At 47.5% G+C, this 19,998-nt stretch overlaps 1 pseudogene; it reads right to left on the bottom strand.

Moving 5' to 3' along the window:
- Positions 1-18,255: 18,255 nt before the first annotated feature.
- Positions 18,256-19,235, bottom strand: LOC121045975 (annotated as a pseudogene).
- Between the last annotated feature and the right edge of the window lie 763 nt (positions 19,236-19,998).

The following is a 19,998-nucleotide window of genomic DNA, read 5'->3' as shown; positions in this document are numbered from 1 at the left end:
CGTTTCCGTTATCAAAGTACAAATAGGTCCTCAAATCAGTTGTTAGTAAGTCCGCAGTCGGTCGGTGGGCTAATCGGTGGATCGGTTGGGCAAACGGAAGAGGGGGCAAACAGTTGAGATCAGCAGGAATCGTAGAAACGTGCGTCGCAGGGAACAAAAACGAGTCTACAGCAGCGGCGTTGCCAGACTGGAAGGGACTCGGGAAAGTTATGCGTTGTTTATGGCGAAACATATTGAAGGAAATGTTTCTTACGTCTTCAAATATTCGTCGACAAACTCTAGCATGGTAGCTAAAATTTCTTCGTAGCATCTGAAGCAAATAAATTGTTCTTCAAGTACAACATTACTATATTTTGACTTAAAATATCATACTAGAGCGATAACAACCAGCGGAAAAAGAGAATAAACAAAATGACTGGCTTGTTTCACCGATAGATGACGCATCTTACTGCCCAATCAAAAATAATTATTGTGGTTTTATATCCAGCCGTTTATTATAGTACCTAGGTACTATCGGGGAAAAATGAAATGCGAACAGAGGAGCGCGTGGCTCGCGGTACAGGCTGCGCCGCCTGGAAGTGAGCCTAGGGGCGAGGCTGCGTGGCCTACTTCGATGTGTTCACACCCTTCGATTGGCGCTCCCCAGCTTCGGCAGTGCGCCTCTCAGTGCGCTGAAAGCTGTCACCGCTATCTTTGCCTGCTCGGCGAGTGCGGCGAGCTTCTTTGCTCCGCACGCGCTGAGCCAGCAAAGATAGCGGTGATAGCTTTCAGCGCACTAAGAGGCGCGCTGCTGAAGCTTGGGGAGCGCAGAGGGAGGGGCGTGAACACGTCGGAGTAGGCCACGCACCCTCGCCCCTAGGCTCACTTCCAGGCGGCGCAGCTTGTACGGCGAGCCACGCGCTCCTCTGTTCGCATTTCATTTTTCCCCGATAGTACTTTTTCCTTCCTAGGTACCGTGGTTTACTAAAATGGGTTTACCATCGCTTCGAGAAAACCGGCCCAGGCCGTTTCAACAGATTGGAATGAATTTACTTGGCCCTTTTCAGCCGTCAATGTCGGTAAACGGCTAGATAATCGTCGCCACAGATTATCTCACTCGATACGCCGAAACAAAGCCCTTTCTTTATGAACTGCTCTGAAAATCGCCGAGATTTTCATCGAGCCCATCGTACTCCGACACGGCGCACCCGAAGTTCTGATTACAGATCGTGGGACATCATTCATGGCACAGCTGATGCAAGAGATCCTCTGTCTCAGCCACATCAACAACCGTCAAATCACAGTGTACCATCCCCAGACTAATTGGCTGACAGAACGCCTGAACAAGACCATCGCTGAGATGATGTCGATGTACGTCGTCGTGGAAGACAAGACGTGGGACGAGGTCCTGCCGTATGTCACGTTACCCTAGAACAGATCGGTTCACGAGACCACTGGTCGTACACCATTACAGCTGCTGCATGATCGCAAAGGGACCACGATTCTTGACGCCATGCTAGCTCATGAGCCAGCTCGTGACGGAAGCGACGACACCCAGGTGGTTGCGCAACGAGCAGAAGTGCGTCAGCTCGCACGAGTCCGGATGCAGATCCGGTGCAGATTTTTTAAATATATATATACGGTATATTTGCTAGTTGTTGTACACCTTTTAATGCCGTGTTATTTGTTTATTGTTGTATGTGTGAATGCCTATGTTCTACCCCACTCCTACATGGGACTTCAATGGACTGTAGCATCCCCTAAATAAAAAAAGTCCAGCAACGTGTCGACGCTGACCGCTACCACCTTCGTCGTCTCGACGTTCACTTCCAGCCCAGAGACCGGGTCTGGCTGTGGACACCGATGCAACGCCATGGCCTCAGGGAGAAGCGTTTAAAGTGCTACTTGGGACCTTACAAGGTCTTCAACACCTGGGAGATCTCAACTAGGAAGTAATGCCCTACGGAACGCACTCGTCATCGCAACGGCGACTGCGACCCGAGATTGTTCACGTCGTTCGACAAATTCGATTAGACGCTCGATAGGACTGTGGAATCTATGGGTTCCAAATGACTCTTTAGTTTAGTGTTCTTTATTTCCTTCTTGTGTTGCATCGGGGCGATACATTTTTTAAATGGGGGTATTGCCGTGGGCGCGGATTGCCATGCAGGCAGCGCGCCCGCAGCCGAGCGGTTATTGCGCTTGCCTCCCACGCAGAGAGGTCGCGTTCTGGCAAATGTTAGAACCGTGGTGCTTATTCGAGGTACGAATGTTCTACGCGCCGGTCCTTGCGTCTACGCCGATTGTGTCAGACGCTAACCTTCCATTACTTTGTTTCGAGTACATGTTCGTCCCTATTAAACGTTTAGTTTCTCTAGTTATTATCCGCTTCAATATTTGTCATTCGTGAAAATATGTTTCACATATGGTACTAGTTCACAATTTATTTTTGCATTTTTGTTTTTTTTAACCTACAGCGCCCAAAAGGCACTACAGTAGGAGAGTCCCGTTTTCAACATCAAAAGCATGAAATTAGCAAGCAGGCATTTGCGGACACATATGCTCCCAGCATTTTATCTTTATTTCAACCTGAGTGACAAGTTTTACATGTACCCTCGGACGACCGATTAGAACAAAGTGTAGTGTACAGCAAGGCACGGAAAGGCACAGGTGTTTTTATCCATTTTCGGTCAGCCACCCAAGCGCTTTACTCATAAGCCCTCTCAACACGGAGCGTTGAAGTTAAGCCTCAGGTTAGTGCATATAGCATGTTCTTATTTCCTTGCGGTGTTCAATAGACCGATCTCACTAACCGCTCATTTACACTGGAAGCGGATCCGCGTTTGCAAAGCGGTGGCGAACGAGGTTGTATAAAGATCCAGTACAATTGTACGCGCACTTGATGTCATCGAGTGCGCGTGCAATTGTACTGGATTTTCATACAACCGCGTTCGCAACCGCTTTGCGAACGCGGATCCGCTTCCAGTATGAAGGAGCGGTAAGCGTTCGGCGCATGCGTGACGCCGCCATAACTTTAGATCACCGGAGGCGGACAGCGGTGCATGCGAGGGCTCGTGCTGTCTCATGCTCTACACGCGCCGAGCTCTATCGAGGTTTTCGCACGTGCAGAAGTACTAAAGTTCCCTCGATGCATTGCGGCAGCGGTGGCGTATTCAAACTGGCTGGTGGGATCGGTCTATTCGCTTAATGTTTTTTTTTTTCTTGTTTTTTTTGTTTATTTCCTAATTGCACCAGCGCTTTGCTCATTCGGCCAGCTATGAGTATTCTCGTAAAAGCCCATACACAGATGTTCATTTCAGCGCGGTTCGTTCACACGCGCACGCGGACGAAGCGCCTAAAGTCAGCTACAGCCACGCCATTTTCCGAATACCGTATATTACCAACCCGGCAACCTAGCTTGGACCCCAAAAAGAGTTTCAAGCAAGGACGTTACGAACACCGCTGATTTTCTCCAGCACCTTATAGTGTGACGAGCTTTAGACGAAAAGTATATTGTGCTTGCTATACGACGGCTGGTTTTTTCCACCGGAATATGGGTTTAAAGTTTCAAACTACGCCTGTTTTTTTTTTTTTATAGTTCACGGTTTTTCTAGATAGTTCTTGAAGAATAATTTAACGTATCGTTTGCTTCCGTTAAGAATATTCTAAAGTATGAGTTCTGCATAAAAAATATCTGAGATTGGCAACATTCTCTTAGACACCATTCCTTCGGTGACGTATGATCTTTGATATCTTCTGTTTCAGTTTGCAGGTGAAGGTACGTCTCATTAATTATTAATTATTAGGTTTATGTTATTTGTCATTATTTATTCTTATCAATAAATCTACGCGGGGGCTTTAATTACATTGCAAATTTAGGCTCGAGAGTAGAAAAATATCAATCTGCAGAAGACTGCCAGTGCGCAGCCCGGAATCTGAGTTTTAGAGAAATAGGCTAGGTGTTCATGCTACCGCCAGGAAAGAAGGCAAATGTTAGTTTATCGCTAACTTACCAGTTTGAACCAAATGTCAATGGCGTTGTAACAATTTTAGTTGACGTTGGAAGCTAGGAATTCATCGAAATTAACACAACATCAGCCTCCGACAAATGTTGGTACAACGGCACATACAGGGTGTCACAAAAGAAAATTTACACGGTCTTTTTACCGTAAAAATAAACTAGGCACCGCCGAACGCTCATTCTCCGCCCAAAGGTAGAGCTAGAGGTCACAACCAGATGCCAAAGTTTCAGCCCGATCTGATAACTTAATTAAAAGTTATAAGTTAGTTTCTGAAAATTTCAATGGGAAAATGGCGGCCGACGGAGTTTTAAAACACATGGGGCTCTATGGCACCAGAAACCGAAAACGGGCGAAAATCCGCTCCATTTTCCCATTGAAATTTTCAGATAATGACTTATAACTTTTGATTAAGTAATCGGATCGGGCTGAAACGTTGGCATCTGGTTGTGACCTCTAGCTCTACCTTTGGGCGGAGAATGAGCGTTCGGCGGTGCCTAGTTTATTTTTGCGGTAAAAAATACCGTGTAAATTTTCTTTTGTGACACCCTGTATATTAGAGGATGCGGGATTTTTCAGGTTAAGACCCGAGAGGCCTTACTGGCTCACGGAGGGTATCTACGCAACAGCCCTTCCACTTGTGCCTTAAAGCATCGTATTGCCGAGGCAAAAGAAACATAATATGGAGCGGGCTGGTAGCAAACAAAAAACGTAGTAGAAGAATGAAATAAATATAGACGACACGAAATGCAACTAAACGGAAGCACAGTCGGTCGGACTTCTCATCATACAAGCGCAGATTATATCCCTTTTTGTAGTTCTACATATGATATAAAGTTTGACTCTTTATCAATCGAAGGATTATCCAGACTTTTTAAGTTATACCACTGGACATTTCTATACCTTTTTTACCAGGGCCTACAGAACTCATACACCATGTCTTGCGTTAGGGTGGTCAAATGTTTTCGGATTAAAAAGTAATAAAATGCTCGGAACAGCCCCACGGAACATCTTTTCACTCCTCACAAATCTTCACTCATTTAACTTTTGACTCCTTACACATTTTATTTGTAAAACATCTTCATTCGCCGTTAATAGTTTGACCTGCTGAATTAGTTTGTACATTAGACATCTTGGCCCACATTGCTCAAATGACCAATCTCAATAAACGTTCAACGCATGCATGTCGCCGCCAGAACTGTAGTTCACAGGACTGCAGTCAAGAGTGGCGACCGCCGCGTGAAGAGTTTCCGCGTAGACGACACCGCAGCGCTGGTGTTTTGAGCCCTAGGAACGTGCCCCCGTCAGCCTCGTCGTCGGCGCTGCTCGGCCTGTACTGGTGTGGTTCGACTGGAGCTTTCGCGACGCAGAACAATTGCCACTGTGAAACATTGTAGGTTTTTTTTTCGGCTAATGCCTCTAGAATCTGTGCTTTCATCTACTTTCTTCATTCGCGTGCTTTTGATGGAGATCATTTGACCATTATCGACTCACTCCCCCCCCCCCCCCCCCCCTTTTCCAGTACTGACAGGTCGTTCAGCAACGGTATCACTTCTGGCTTAATAGCTGCGAAAGAAACCACGCGATGCTGATATAACAAAAAAAAGACAATTAAACCTCAATAAATCTCACTTTTTTAATGGTGAGAGGAACTATAAACTGGTGTATGTTTTTTTTTTTTTTTTGTCATCGTGTTGCTGATGCGGGGACCAGCGTTGCGTAAGGTGCAAGGCCGAGCGCGTTTGGGAATTTCCACGGTGCCACTGCAACTGGCGAACATATAGGAAATTGTTTTTTGTGGAAGGCAGTCTGTGAAGAAAAAATACGTCGATTGGGAGTACATGAAGCATTAAAATATAATATGAACACAAATGTCACCAACCCGTAATATGAAAAAAAAAATGTTTTCAACTCACTGCTTTATGACCTCTCAAAAGTGGTAATACACTTCATCGACCTACACAGCAAGCACATGACATATATACAGCAACATACTACGCAAAAAGACTACAAAAAAGTCATAATATATCGCGGCATAAATTCCTAACCTCTCCGCCATTGACGATGTGCCCATAGTCACGAAGAATAAGGCGCGGTTCAAAATGTTTCTCGCACACCGCTGATGTCTCGGCGAGGCGTTTATCTTCTCGATTAAGATTTCTTCACAACCTGTAGTCTGCGCGACTCCTCCTTTGGCGCACGAAACAGCGACGGCTTGCGGTCGCTGGTGCTCCGGCTGCCCTTTTGAACGGGTAGCCCGAGCTGCATCCCGGCGCGAAGCAGTGCGTGTGTCCGTCTTTTTCCTTGTACTTATGATCGAGACGGCAACGGAACGGTGAAGACTTCCCACCAGTACACCACAAAGAAAAGTAGTACGGTGCTATACGTTCGGGAGAGGCGTACCGCCTCAGCTTCGTCTTCTTCACTCATCGCACATCTGCCATCTCCCACAAATTCTCCTAGGGCTCGCAACTCCAGCGCCACTCGCGGCATCTACGAATGTAGCCCCGTAAGTGATGACGTCAGAACATGGCGTCCGGGTACAAACAAAACGTTGCTAGGGACGTTGCTATGGACTAATGCATGGAGACTCAACATGAGGCTAGATTTTTGCTTACAAGTAAGTAAATTATTTTTTGTAAGCAACCTAACTTCTTGATATCTAATTATGAAGATGTTCTTGTCGTCTCAGTGTTGTATTGGAACAATGAAAGCCCTTTCTAATATAACAATCCGCTTTGCTTTGGTAGCAGACGACACGATAGATTTGCTGGTCTCTGCTGCAGCCTGCGTCTTCATAGAATTGCGTCGGTAAACAAGCGACAAAAACAAGCGCATTGCCGTGGCCGTAAAGGCCTCCACCCGCAATGTGCGTCTTTTTTTTTCTGTGAAGAACCCAGTTTAGTTAAGAGGGGTATAAATGCCGTGAAATAAAGCCACGTCATGCAGATCATTTACGACGACGACCGGAAGTGCATTAGCGGCGTACTGCAGGCCAGTATGAGAAACAAATCGTACGCCGTCAAGGTAATTCGATTATTATTATTATTATTATTGAGGTTGTCAGGTTATTAAATAATTCCACGTCTATCGCGATTTTTCTGTAGCCATTGCAGCGATGGTTACAATCAGGTACGACGCACCCTCCCATAGCGCGAGTCCGCAAACAAGTTTCGGATCTCAACCGATCGCCAGAAGTGCTTTTCTCACGGGTCCCATGCGATCATTCCGATCGACGCCCGGACTTTCGATAAACCATATTCTGCATCGCACCCCACTATAAATTCTTTTAAGTTACTGAAAATCCTTATATTTAGAGCAACTGCAATATCAGAATGTCGTCCTTATTCATACAATTCAAACGACGGCGCCGGCTTGGCCTGCCGGCGTGTGGCAGACGGCATACTTCTCTTGCATTCGTCTTCTGCTGCAGGCATCTTGAGGACCGGAAGTTGCAGTCGTAAATATTTCAGAAACAAACGATTACTGGCACACTTCTGTCGAAACATATACGACATCCAAGCTTTCTATATCCGTGATTTTTAGAAGTTTAAATCCTACTCCTGATTTTTAAACGGTTGGGTTTTCGTAGCGAAACCCAGTCACATGTATTTGTCCATAACAACGACCCTAGGAACGGTTTGTTTGGACCCATGACGTCACACTTATGGATTCAAAGAACGCTGTAAACGGAAGCAGGCGCCAGTTCACGAGAAAATTCGTGCAGCCTCCGTGCTCTGCTCGAAAAAAACCCTCCATGAGGTGGTCGCGCGCGCAGAAGAACTTTGGTTTCCACGATGCATTGCGGCAGCGGTGGCGTAATGGAACTGGCTGTGCGAACCGTCTTTTGAGTCGTTGGATTCCTTGACACTTTACTCACTGAACTGCTCACCTCGCGAAGTAATTTTTTTAAATTTTTTGGACACATTAACCACCATAGATGTAGACCTATTGAAACCCCTGACTTGTAGCCACGTTTGCTCTACCGACTCGTTTAACGTGCATCCATATTATATCCCTTAAATTAATGACCCGCAGCTCTAGGGCAGGGGGTGCAAGCGCGTCAGCAATATGCTACAATGTTATGCTGGCTGCATCCTCTACGCGATACGATCATATAAGCGACGCTGTGACCTCCGATTCTGCATTTACCACGTTCAAATGCAGGCTTCTGTTAGCACTAGAGCCACTCGATATGGCAGCGTAGCTGCCAGAGTAGCGCCACGCTTTTCCCTGTGCCGCCTCTCAACGCGATTGGTCACACGCGGTACCATAGTGACGGGCCGAGCTGGCACCGTGCCCATAGCAACCGAGTGAATACTCGTCACGTGACCTCGCAAGAGCCATGATATCACCGGTAAGATGGCAGCGCCCAGAGCTGGTGGATACGAGTTTGTCCGGTGCGCGGTAGTCGTAATGTGCCACTGCTTGCCGACGATTTCGGACTTCTTCGTGCTCTCTGACGCAGGTATAACGTGAAGATCCGAAAGAAGCAGTCATATCGCCGTAGCAGTGCTCGCATTCCCAGATGTGTTTGAGGATCGATAAGACTTTTAGCATGCAATTTTCGCATACTCTAGGCTTTGTTTCAACTTTGGAGTGTCTGAGAATTGATGCGAAATGTATGCGTCGCATGTTGGGTCTTGGAGAAGTTGTTTCTGCCTTAGGTAACCGCATAATCACTGAAGCTGTTAGCGAGGAAGCTCCTGCTACCTTTACGTTTTGTACTGATCACCGAATTTACGATATAGCTTTTCGGATAAAATTTTCGCATTTTTCTAGCTTCCTTTCAAAGTTAGAATTTTTGAGAATCGAAACAAAATATATACGTTGCGTGTAGGGCCTAGGGGAAGTTGTTTCAGCCATGGGCTACCGAATAATCACAGCAGCTTTTAGCGAGGAAGTGCCTGCGATCTTTAATATTTTGTACTAATCGACAATTTTACGAATAGGCAGTTCGGAAGATTTTGATATAACGTGCTGTCGTTGCAATAGTTGCATTTGATCGCAGTGTTTTTTTGTTTGTTTTCTCAAATGACAAGCTGGCGTTTGCTCAAATGACGCATATAAAATGTGCTGCTATATAGCAATGCACCAACTCATACTATTAAACTTAGATGCTCAGAGGTGTGTTCGTTTTTGTAATTAAGAAGTTAAAGACATGATTATTTCTTACGAGTGTAGTATTTATTTTTTGTAGCTGGGTTCATTTTGTGCTCATTAATGTCCGTGTGCTATGATGTTGTCATCATGTGTGTGTGGTTTTAAATGTCCTCTTTGCAATGCCCACGAAGGCCAAAATAACGTCAACCGACCCCAGCTCACGCATTGGACACGGAAACTGCGTCACTCGAACGTATGCGCTCGTCAACAATACATTCGTCGACGAATATTTGAATTCGCGTTCGTGGCAAATGAGTTCCCCGACGGAACCTATCATCACTTGCGAATGCCAAGTTCTATGCTGTGCTTAAAAAGCACGGTGGAAGCTTCGGATCATCGCACTGGCGCTCTAGCATGTCACGACCGCGTGATTTCACAGTTCGCTTTTGAGTTAAGGATTACAGCTAAGGCAGAAGAAGTTAAAAATCATTTCATGGCCTTTTTAACACGGATATGTTTGCTACACCAGATAAACATATTGACTTTTTGCATGCCGGTAAACTTCCGGACGCCCACTTTGCCTGTCGGCAAGAACACCTCATATCCGGCGTCCTTCGTTTTTGATGGTGCTAACGATCCTCTGGAGACCACCATGCTGTCCTTCTTTATTTAATCCCGTCGACTGTTTATCGCCCAAACGAGTGTGATACCGTCGTCGACGTCGCTCCTCGCCAGTCGGTGAGACACTCTCATCTTGAATGGATGATTGGGTCTTCATGAAGCATGATGCTAAACAGGCACGTATAGCCAGGATTTTGTTTCGAGGGGGGGAGGGCGCCCATGACAAAATGCTGAATGAGGGGGAGGGGGGAAAGGAGGTCCCAGCAAAATGTAAGAGTTCGGGGAGGGGGGGGGCCCGCCCCCCCCCCCCCCCCCCCCCCTTCCCGAACTGGAGGAACGGTGTCTGTTTCTTGTGTGAAGTGAAACGATTTGCAGCCCGGGGACTGTCGGGCGACAAGAGCTGCTAAGTATTTGTAGGTGCACGGAAAAGGCGAGTGGTTTTCCGCGCCGCCGGAATGGCGGCCGCTTGGTGGGACGTACGTACCGTCCTTGTACTTTCGGACTTCGCTCCGATGAAACAAAATCCGAAAACGCCGGCCACGACAGGACGATTGCCTCCGTACATGACTGTTTGCTCGACTGCCCCATAGTAAGCGGACGTAGGCTTAGCATCATACTTCTTCAAGATCCAATCATTCATTGAAGATGAGATTATCTCACCGACTGGCGAGGAGCGACGTCGACGACCGTCTCACTCTCGTTTGGGCGATGAACAGTCGACAAGGTTAAACCAAGAAGGACAGCATGGTGGTCTCCAGAGGATTGTTAACGCCATCAAAAAGAGACGGACGCCGGATATGAGGTGTTCTTGCCGACTGGCCAAGTGGTCGTCCGGAAGTTTACCGGCGTGCGAAATGTCAATATTTTTATCCGGTGTAGCACACACATCCGTGCTAAAGGAATCATGAAATGATTTTTTACTTTTTCTTTCTTAGCTGTAATCCTCTACTCAAAAGCAAACTGTGAAATCACGCGGTCGTAACATGCTAGGGCAGCGGTGCGATGATCCCAAGCTTCCACTGTGCCTTTTAAGCACAACGTAGAACCTGGCATTCGTCTGTGATGATAAGTTCCGTAAATGCACTCATTGGCCACGAACGCGAATTCAAATATTCGTCGACGAATTGATTGTTGACGAGCACATACGTCAGAGTGACGCCGTTTTCGTGTCCAATGCGTGAGCTGGGGTCGGCTGACGTCATTTTGGCCTTTGTAGGCATTGCAAAGAGGATATTCAGAATCATACACACATGATAAGATTATAGCACACTGCCATTAATGAGCACAAAACGGGCCCAGCTACAGAAAATAAATATTACACATAAAAAATAATTATGTTTGTAACTTCTTAATCCCAAAGACGAACATATCTCTGAGCATCGAAGTTTAATAGTATGTGTTGATGCATTGTTATATAACAGGTCAATTCGTATACGTCATTTTAGCAAATACCAGCTTGTCACTTGAAAAAATAAACCAAAAACACTGCGATCAAATGCAATCCATTGCAATGAGGGCACGTTATATCAAAGTCTTCAGAACTGCGAAGTTGTAATATCACAGATTAGAACAAAAAGTTAAAGATCGCAGGCGCTTCCTCGCTAAAAGTTGCTGTGGTTTTTCGGTGATTCAGCGCTAAAACAATTTCCCCTAGGCCCTACCCATACACGCAAGGTATACGTTTCGTTTCGATTCTCAGAAATTCCAACTTTCAAAGGAAGCTAGAAAAAATACGAAGATTTTATCCTAAAAACTACCTATATTGTAAAATCCTTGATTAGTACAGAACGTAAAGATCGCACGAGCTTCCTCGCTAAACGTTTCTGTGATTATGCTGTTACCTGGGGCTGAAACAACTTCCCCGAGGCCCAACTTGCGACTTATACATTATCCATCAGTTCTCAGACTCTCCAACGTCAAAACAAAGCCAACAGTATGCGAAAATGGCATGCTAAAAGCCTTCTCGATCCTCGAAGACATCCGGGAATCCGAGCACCACTACGGCGATATGACCAAATTTGTCCCACAGGTGCTAATATCAAGAGCGATCTTGCTCAGAAAAGGTATAAAGTCTCATTCTTTCAGATCTTCACGTTATATCTGCATCAGAGAGCACGAAAAAGTCCGAAATCGTCGGCCAAGAGCTGCACATCAGGACTCCGCACACCGAACAAACTCGCATGCACCTTCTCTGGGCGCTGCCATCTTTCCGGTGACATCACGGCCCTTGCGAGGTAAAGTGTTGAGTAGTCACGCGGTTGCTATGGGCACAGTGCCAGCACGGCTCGTTGCTATGGTACCGCGTGTGACCAATCGTGGTGAGAGGCGGCACAGGAAGAAGCGTGGCGCTACTCTGGCAGCTACGCTGCCACTTAGAGTGGCTCTAGTCGACACCGGGCGGCCGCTTAACCTGGCTATAGCTCTTTGTGATATGCCCTGCTCAGACAGGATGATGAATTTATTCCGCTCCGGACTTGATACGCCTGGCATATCGGCGGTTACCAAAGAGAGCATGAGCAATGAATTCCTCGCTTTTTAAGATTCTACTGGTAACCTCGCACAAAAACGTGGGCATTGCTCATAAAAACCGAGGCATCCGCGTTGGCCTGTTGCAGCATTTTTCTTTCATAAAGAGTATGGCCGTGCGAATAAAGACATTTTATTTCGCGTTTATGACGTTTCACTATTTCCCAGAAACCACGCATGGCACGTTGTTCACCGTAGCCCCAGCGTGGTTCCGGTGACACATCATCAAGCACTACGGGTCTTCTGTGCACGAAATGTTTCAACTTTCATTTCGCCCTTGCGATACACAAAGCAATAATGAATAACAGCGCTGAAGAGACATCGCTGGGAATCCGAGACCCAAAGCGAGTGACAGTGCTTTTTGTATCGGGTGTGACGGCGCTTACAGCGCGCCACAGGCGAAACGCGGAACTCCCAGACGCGCCGCGCGAGGGTCGAGCTCATCTTAGTAGGACTCGCACCCTCGCATCCCGGCGCATTTTCATTAGTTCTCAGGGGCCCTCCAGGTGGAGCAGCCTGTATCAACGGCCACGCGTTCCGGCGTTTAAGTCCCACGAAGTGGCCGCCATCCCGGCGGCGCGGAAAACCACTCGCCTTGTCGGTGCACCTACGATACTTAGCAGCTCTCGTTGCCCGACAGTCCCCGGGCTGCAAATCGTCTTAATTCACAGAAGAAACAGGCACCGTCCCTCCAGAGGCCCGTGCCGCACCGCCATGTCAAGCGTCTTTTACCCACGACCTCTTTTACCACTTTTCAATGAACGAATGGAGATATCAACACAACGAGACTAGAGAAGTGGCCGCCCGGCGTCGCTAGCAGCACAGTTACCATGGCAGCCTCTCAGGTCCAAAATGCAGATCACTATCGGCGCTTCGGACGTCATACATGTAGATCATTTTGCGTCGTGTCGCTACTCTGGCAGCTACGCTGCCATATAGAGTGGCTCTAGTTAGCATCTGTACATGCGCCATAACAAAACGCCTAAAAAATAAATAGTATTCGTTTTACTCGCGGCCTCGGCGTCTCATCAAACATTCCTTTCTGCAATATTATTTCTATTGCTTTGTTTTATAGCCACCGTGGAAACGTATGCTTCACTTCACGTGATAGCTACGCCGAGACTACTTGCACGAGCGCGCGTGCTTGGCAGGGACACTGAAAGCTCAGAGCTCGCTCGTGTGGTCTCTGCTATGCTGACACTTATAATGGAACAGAGTATAAAAAAACTGTAGTGGGGACGCACAATGACGCATGTTCGAAAAACCCGGAACACGAATCACAAATATTCTATTTTGCTTGCCATGGGCGCTGCTCAAAACTTGAGCGCTACTGGCCTTTTGAATTACCAGAGTCAGCTATAGGTCTGTTGCGCGCGGTCAGGGGTCGCGAGTGTTTCCACAAGACGCGACTTTGTAATATTGGCTTCACCGTCTGCCTGATGCGACCATAAAAGCGGCGCTGTAGTGCTCAATTACGCACAAGCCACGTTCGAATGCTAGCGTCTCTTAGCGTCTGTTCGTGTGCGTCAAATATAAAATAGGATCAACGAAAAATTTAGAGCTCGTGGCCTTAACATGCTATCGAAACGCCAAGAATTCAACCCATTCAGATCCTTTTATAAATTGTTTTTCAAGGCGCCTTCCAGCAACGTGTTGGAGCATAAGAACGCACAATCAAAACGCGACATAAAATCTTCGATTTTGCTCGTGATATGCGTGCTCAAACTTGAGATAAGCACGCCAATACTCCGTCAACCATAAAGTCGCTGGATCATGGGAAAGTAGCGCCAAGCTCCCTGCATGGTCGCCATCTTGGTCCTTGAAGTGAGCAATTCCTCCTTCACTCCTCCGTTCTCGGTGAGCCGATCTAAATTCGCTGGTGACTGGTAGCTTTATGGAGAAGTTTCTTCTATACCGAGATATTGCTATCTACACACCGAGAAAACAAGTGTGAATTTTCGTACCACCACCACATGTTGTGTCGGGGCTTGGAGGCAGTTAAAAATAATTTTACTGCTTTAAAATACACAAGAATAACATTATAATTCTAAGATATCTGTGGAGATGGGCATGGTTGCTAAGTTGATTGTATACACAGTGCCAAAGACGCATATATTGGCGAGGAACGCTTTCGGTACAATGTTGCTTTATCGTGATCTTGGCGCCACTGGTTTAGAACGACCCTCTGGAAGCTTTGAAGCTTTGAATGGGCCGAGATGACGATTTCGATGGCAACGTCGACAGGTCGCCTTGCGGTCGCCTTGCGAGGTTTTGGTCGTCTGTGTGTTAGTATTCGTTTGTGTCTGGCTAGCAGGTAGGCAAGGCAATGGCACTAGTTTTCCAGGATCTAGTGAATGTAGTTCACCCTTAAGCTGAAGCCACAACCAATGCCACAAGCACGAGAGCTCAAGCTCTCTGCTTTGAAGCGTTCTTTCGCAGAACGAGCACTCGCGCTATTAGCGATGTGCCCGACCAAAAGCGTCGCTGCTGTCAGCTTTCCACCAGAGCCATGTATGGGGAGAGTTTGGCCATACATTGGTTTTAATAGGCGAGCATCTCGGGGCCAACCACACGCCTCAAAACATCCCCTAGTGGTGGTCGTGAACTCTAAATTTGTGACATGACTAATTTAAGTCGTTTTAGCGTAGCTCGAGTAAGAAGGTATAACTCTTGGTGACTGAAAACTTGTCGCATGTTAGGGTTTCGTCACGACCATATTCAACGGTAGAAGGAACGAACGTGCGGTCCGAACCAGGGCCGACTTCCTGGAAACAGCGTCTCAGTTGAGACTGGGACGCTCCCGCACAAGCCGTGCGGGGCCGTCTTAAGAGGCAACTCCGGTCCATACTTTCGATTTTGGGATTTTGACTGTTTTAGTGCAGTCAGCGTCCGTGATTTGCAAGGTTAATTTTTTTCTCGTTATTGTGCGTAGTTTTAAAGATATCGCCCCTCAAAGTTTTGTTTGAGGCGCGGCCAACAAAACCGGAGCTAGCCGCTCGAGGCCCCGGCAACACTGGAAATGAGCCGCTATGACGTCAGGATCGTTCTCATTCAACGAATACGCAGGCCGAGCGCCACCTGTCTCTGTTCGCTAGCCGTCTAAAGATAGGAGGTAAGCTGATTTTGTTTTAATTTTGTATACGTGGTAGTTATCCAGCATATGTAGCAACAGTTAGTGCGTATACCCAAAAGTTAGCAACTGGAAAAGCCGTGAACTCGCACCGTGCCGTACTCGGCGGCCGCCGCCGTGCGTGCGCCATGCCGCACTTGTCGCTTGTATACCCAAAAGCTAGCGACTGGAAAACGAGTGAACTCATTTGGTGCCGTACTCGGCGGCTGTCGCCGTGTGCGCGGTATTCCGTACTCGTGGCTAGGCCTAAATTGTCATCGGGGCTCCGTGGATGGAGCGGCGTTGCTCTACGCCGCGCTGCCAGTGACGTACAGTACTGGGGGCTCTCTCGCTTTCGCGCTGCGGGTCAGTCCCAGACACGAAGCTTTGAGGCTTTCCGGCGCGGGCCGCGGCGCCCGAGCAGATGTGTGCTGGGCTGTACACGTCTGTTTGTTCGTTCTTTTTTCCTCGGGCGCGTAAAAGCCGAAGTCCAAAGTCCACTCGTCAAACAGCGTTCACCCACACCTTCTCCAATTTCCGGTCCGTTGGAAACTTGTGAAAAGCACCTCCGTGTTGCGCAGCGGGTTGTTTGAGTAGCCCACAGCGCTACAAGTTGCACTCGGCATCTGTCGAGGAACAGCTGGGCAGTCTTGGGCGCAACATGTTGCTCGCTAAAACGAGTCTTGGAGTCCTCACAAGGCAAATAAACAAAAGGCTATACCGAAGCTACACGGGCTACACATAAAAGCAACGGCTAAACACGCCAATCACAAGTCGAAGCAGCGGTGGTAGCGGCTCAAAGAGGCGCACTCCGCACAACGCTCGGACCGGAGGAAAAAAAAGAGAACGATACTGACGTCACGGCCCAATGTTGCTTTAACGATCGGCAACCCGCTGGCCGCCCGCTAAGGAGCAGCGGCTCGCGGCGGGTCGCATTTTTATTATCGGCATTAGTTGAGAATGCGGCGTCCACCGGACGTAATATTTTGGCTGGGGTCGTATTTTGTGTCACTACAGCGATACCAGTAATTTATTTCATTTTGAGTTTTGGCCGGAGTTGCCCTTTAACCTGAGCCGAGCAAACCGCGTCTCAAGACGCTCGCGCGCCCTACCCTTTGCACTGTTTTAATAATACATAATAATACCTTTATTTGGCTCTGGAGAGCGGCGGTACCGTTGAAAGGCAACGGCCCGTACCATGGAGGCCCGCTGTGCCGCGTTTAACGAACATAATATTGCGATGAGTATACACATCCAAGATGACGACGAGATGGATTGTTGATATTGCGGAGGATGTCAGTCCAATTTAAAGATGTCCACATTTCTTTAAGGCGGGTCAGCAGCGGGCCAAGGCAACACCCTCTAGAAACGTTTAAGGACTTAGCACTCTTCCTGTGACGTCACACGATAGGGCGGATTGGTGAAAGTGCGGAGCGCTGTTCAAGAGAGGTTGTCGCACCGATTTACTGCGAGGGCATTTTTTTTTTTCTTGGAAGAACGAGCATGCATGTGCTGTAAAAGAAATTTCACTGGACAAAAATTATAGAAGCGAAACATTTATTTACACATTCCAGTTTCGTTTTTGTTTGCGCTTCCATCAGGAGCAGTACACCTATTTTTTCTTAAAATTTACGGCTTTCCGTTTTTTTTTCACTTGTCAGCAGCGTCGAGACGCTTGTCGTTTAGCTTTCCACAGAAGTTCTTCAGTAAAACGTTCGTGCTGCACCGAAGGATGTCTTTCAGCGCAGATTCACTCGTGTGGCCGTTCTCGCAGGCGTCGAAGTCAGATGGCTCTTCGTTGGCCAGCAAATGCAGCGTCAGCTTCGTGACGACTTGGCGCTGTTCGGGTATTAGTAGCAGTTCTGGTTGCGTAGCGAGCTGCTCTACGACAACGTAGTTGTGAGCAACAGCATTAAGCAGAAACATCGATGGGTACACTAGACCTCCTCTGTCTAACTGCTTCACGAGATCCTAGTGCTCATGGGCGGCAGACACTGCAATTGTCTTATCCACAGTTACGCGTCCTTGCATTTTGCGCAATTTAACTTTTTGAGGGTCGCGTACACGGCATATCCTGCAACGTAGACCAGGATCGGAAGGATGTCCTGTATCTTCGAAAGCGTCTCGCTGCTTGCAACTACGTTGCAGCTGGGATGCTATGCCTGTACCTGCTTCCGTGCACATTCCCAATGCTGGTCAGTAGAAATAGTCGGCAAGGTGCTCTGCAGGCACAGCCTGTTTTCGACTTCATAAATCTACCTGATAGAAACATGATACTGCGCACCTGCCAGTTGTCTATACTTTCCAAACCGGTCCTCTAGGCAGTCTGTTTGTATCTTACCAAAAAGAACATAGGCCATTTTAAGCTCTTCGAAGCTGTACCTAGCGAGCTCTACAACCGCATAGGTAGTGTGCTCGGGCGCAGCGTGAGTCTCCTTTGTTAAGGCCTTTCTTTTTCCACTCATCCAGCCATTTCAAAAGCAAGTGCAAGAAGTCAATTTTTGGATCGTTGTCCACGGAGAACACTGGTTGTTGGAACTGGTCTCTCAGCCTCTTTTCCTTCCACGGAGTTTTCACATTCACAATTTTCCACCACTTGAGTATGATGTCGATGAAAGTAGCAGTGGCCTCAAATGAGAACAGGTTGTGATTTGCAAGGCAAGCTTTACGTTCTGCCTTTCAATATTCGACGGGTAAAGGGCTTTTCTCGATAGTCCATAGCCATATTTCAACAGCTGGTTACATTCTTTGCTGTGAAGGTCTCTGATTGTCGAAAATGACACTGTTTGCATGCGCTCTGTGCCGCATTTGTTTGCATCTCAGGGAAGTAGAAGCAAACTGGGACATTCTTCTGGTCGATCCAGTTGTTTCATATCCATTTTAGTATGTGTACCGGGTCTATAACGACAAACAGCGGCCTTGCAGGGTCGGATGGTGTTGGTACACAATTCTGTTAGAAGCGGGCGATTCGAAGTGGGACATTGCTTTTCTATTCACAGAGTTGTTGTTACTCACGACGCACACGACGCGGTACCCAATCTTTTCCAGCCCGCAAATCACACCTTTCAGCATCTTGTGCAGGAACTCCGCGTCTAGTCTGTGCACTGGCATGATGTGCGCAACTTCTTTGAATTTGCACTTCAGGCTGTGCACCATGAAAGCGAGCGCACAGTTTGCAGCTTCCTTTGAGTTAAGCGCAGCTCCAGTAATATTGCCCCCTTTGTATTCAAAGTAAGGTTTGATGTGTATTTCGTCTACCATTACGGTGACGAAGCGCTGGTCATCTTTGAGGTCAGAAATTCTTCTCGCCATGTAACTGAGGAATGCCTCGCTCTGATGCTCTTGTTGAGGGCTCATGCCACAAGAGGAGCATACCGATCTGATTGTCATGGGATGCGGCAAAGTGACGCTTCCATGGCTGCGTATATAAGCGTACGCATGGGGCGATATGGTGAAAAGAATGCAACAGAAAACCATGAAATCCGCAGAGTAGCGTCTGCGCTCTTTTTTCGCTTGGAACAAGCTTACTTGCTCTCGCAGAAATTTAATGGAGTCGGCGTCGTCTACTGCGTGAGACGTAGACACTGATCTAGCAGTAGGGAAATAGCTTTACAAATTTCCCCGACTGAGTTGGAAATCAGGTCCCCGTCCCACTTCTCGATGCTTTCGAGGAGTTCTACTATACCCTACTTACTGTCAGCAATTTCTGGAGCGACCAGATTTGCACCTAACTTTTTTACCGCCGTTTTCATGACATGTAGAGCCACGCTCATATCTCCTTTTACGCAGAAAGAGTACTTCAGCCACTAGGCCTCATCGTCGACGATGTGGATAATAACAAGCATTTCGTCCTTTTCTATTATGTTCCAAAACTTCATCTTCCTGCTCCGCAAGTGTCCTGTTAGTTCTCCTAAAGAATGGACTTTGCCCTCTTCATGTGCCCTGTTAAACACCTCCTCGGACTCGCGATAGCTTTCTGCATAGCAGCATGCTCCATGCGCGCCCGCTTGGAGTCGGGATCTTCTCTTGTGGCTTCCCTAGACAGGTAGGTCGGGCAGCTAGGGAACTTCGACGGTACAGCGTCAGAACGAAGACGGACATGGGATAAGGGCACTGTGATGGTGCGGCCAGTGCATTCATCGGTATGCGATGCTTCTCGGATGATGTCCTCATGTCCGAAGTGAAGTTCGCATACCTAGAAAGGAAGTTTGCGTCCAATGAACAAACCAATGGGTATTTGACATAAAGTGCGGGTTGCGAGCCACATTTATACGAATGTTTACATATATTGAATTTCCATTTGCAATGAAACAGTTAATTCTCTACCAAAAAGAAAGCTTACCCTTGAATTCTCGGTGACAAAGAGGTCTTCCCGCGGCACAGCGCGTATCCATGGGTCCCTCAGTGTTTGATCCTTTAGGAAATTGAACACGTGCACTTTGGTGTCCACGGTGTAGTTTCCGCGGCATCGCGGCACACAGCACTTGCACGGCATCTCACCGTCGCTCTTTTCGCATTTCTCAAGCTTGCGGAGACACGAAAAAACTCACAGCGACGCGCAAAACACGAGAAATTTGACAGAACAGATATGCACGTCGAAAAAGACACTCGGAAACAGGCCGATCCTGCGGGGGACTGGTA

Source organism: Ixodes scapularis, unplaced genomic scaffold, assembly GCF_016920785.2.
Source record: "Ixodes scapularis isolate PalLabHiFi unplaced genomic scaffold, ASM1692078v2 ptg001583l_1__unscaffolded, whole genome shotgun sequence".
Classification (NCBI taxonomy): domain Eukaryota; kingdom Metazoa; phylum Arthropoda; class Arachnida; order Ixodida; family Ixodidae; genus Ixodes; species Ixodes scapularis.
Note: the sequence above shows the minus strand (reverse complement) of the source record. Positions and strands in the feature narration are given on the sequence as shown.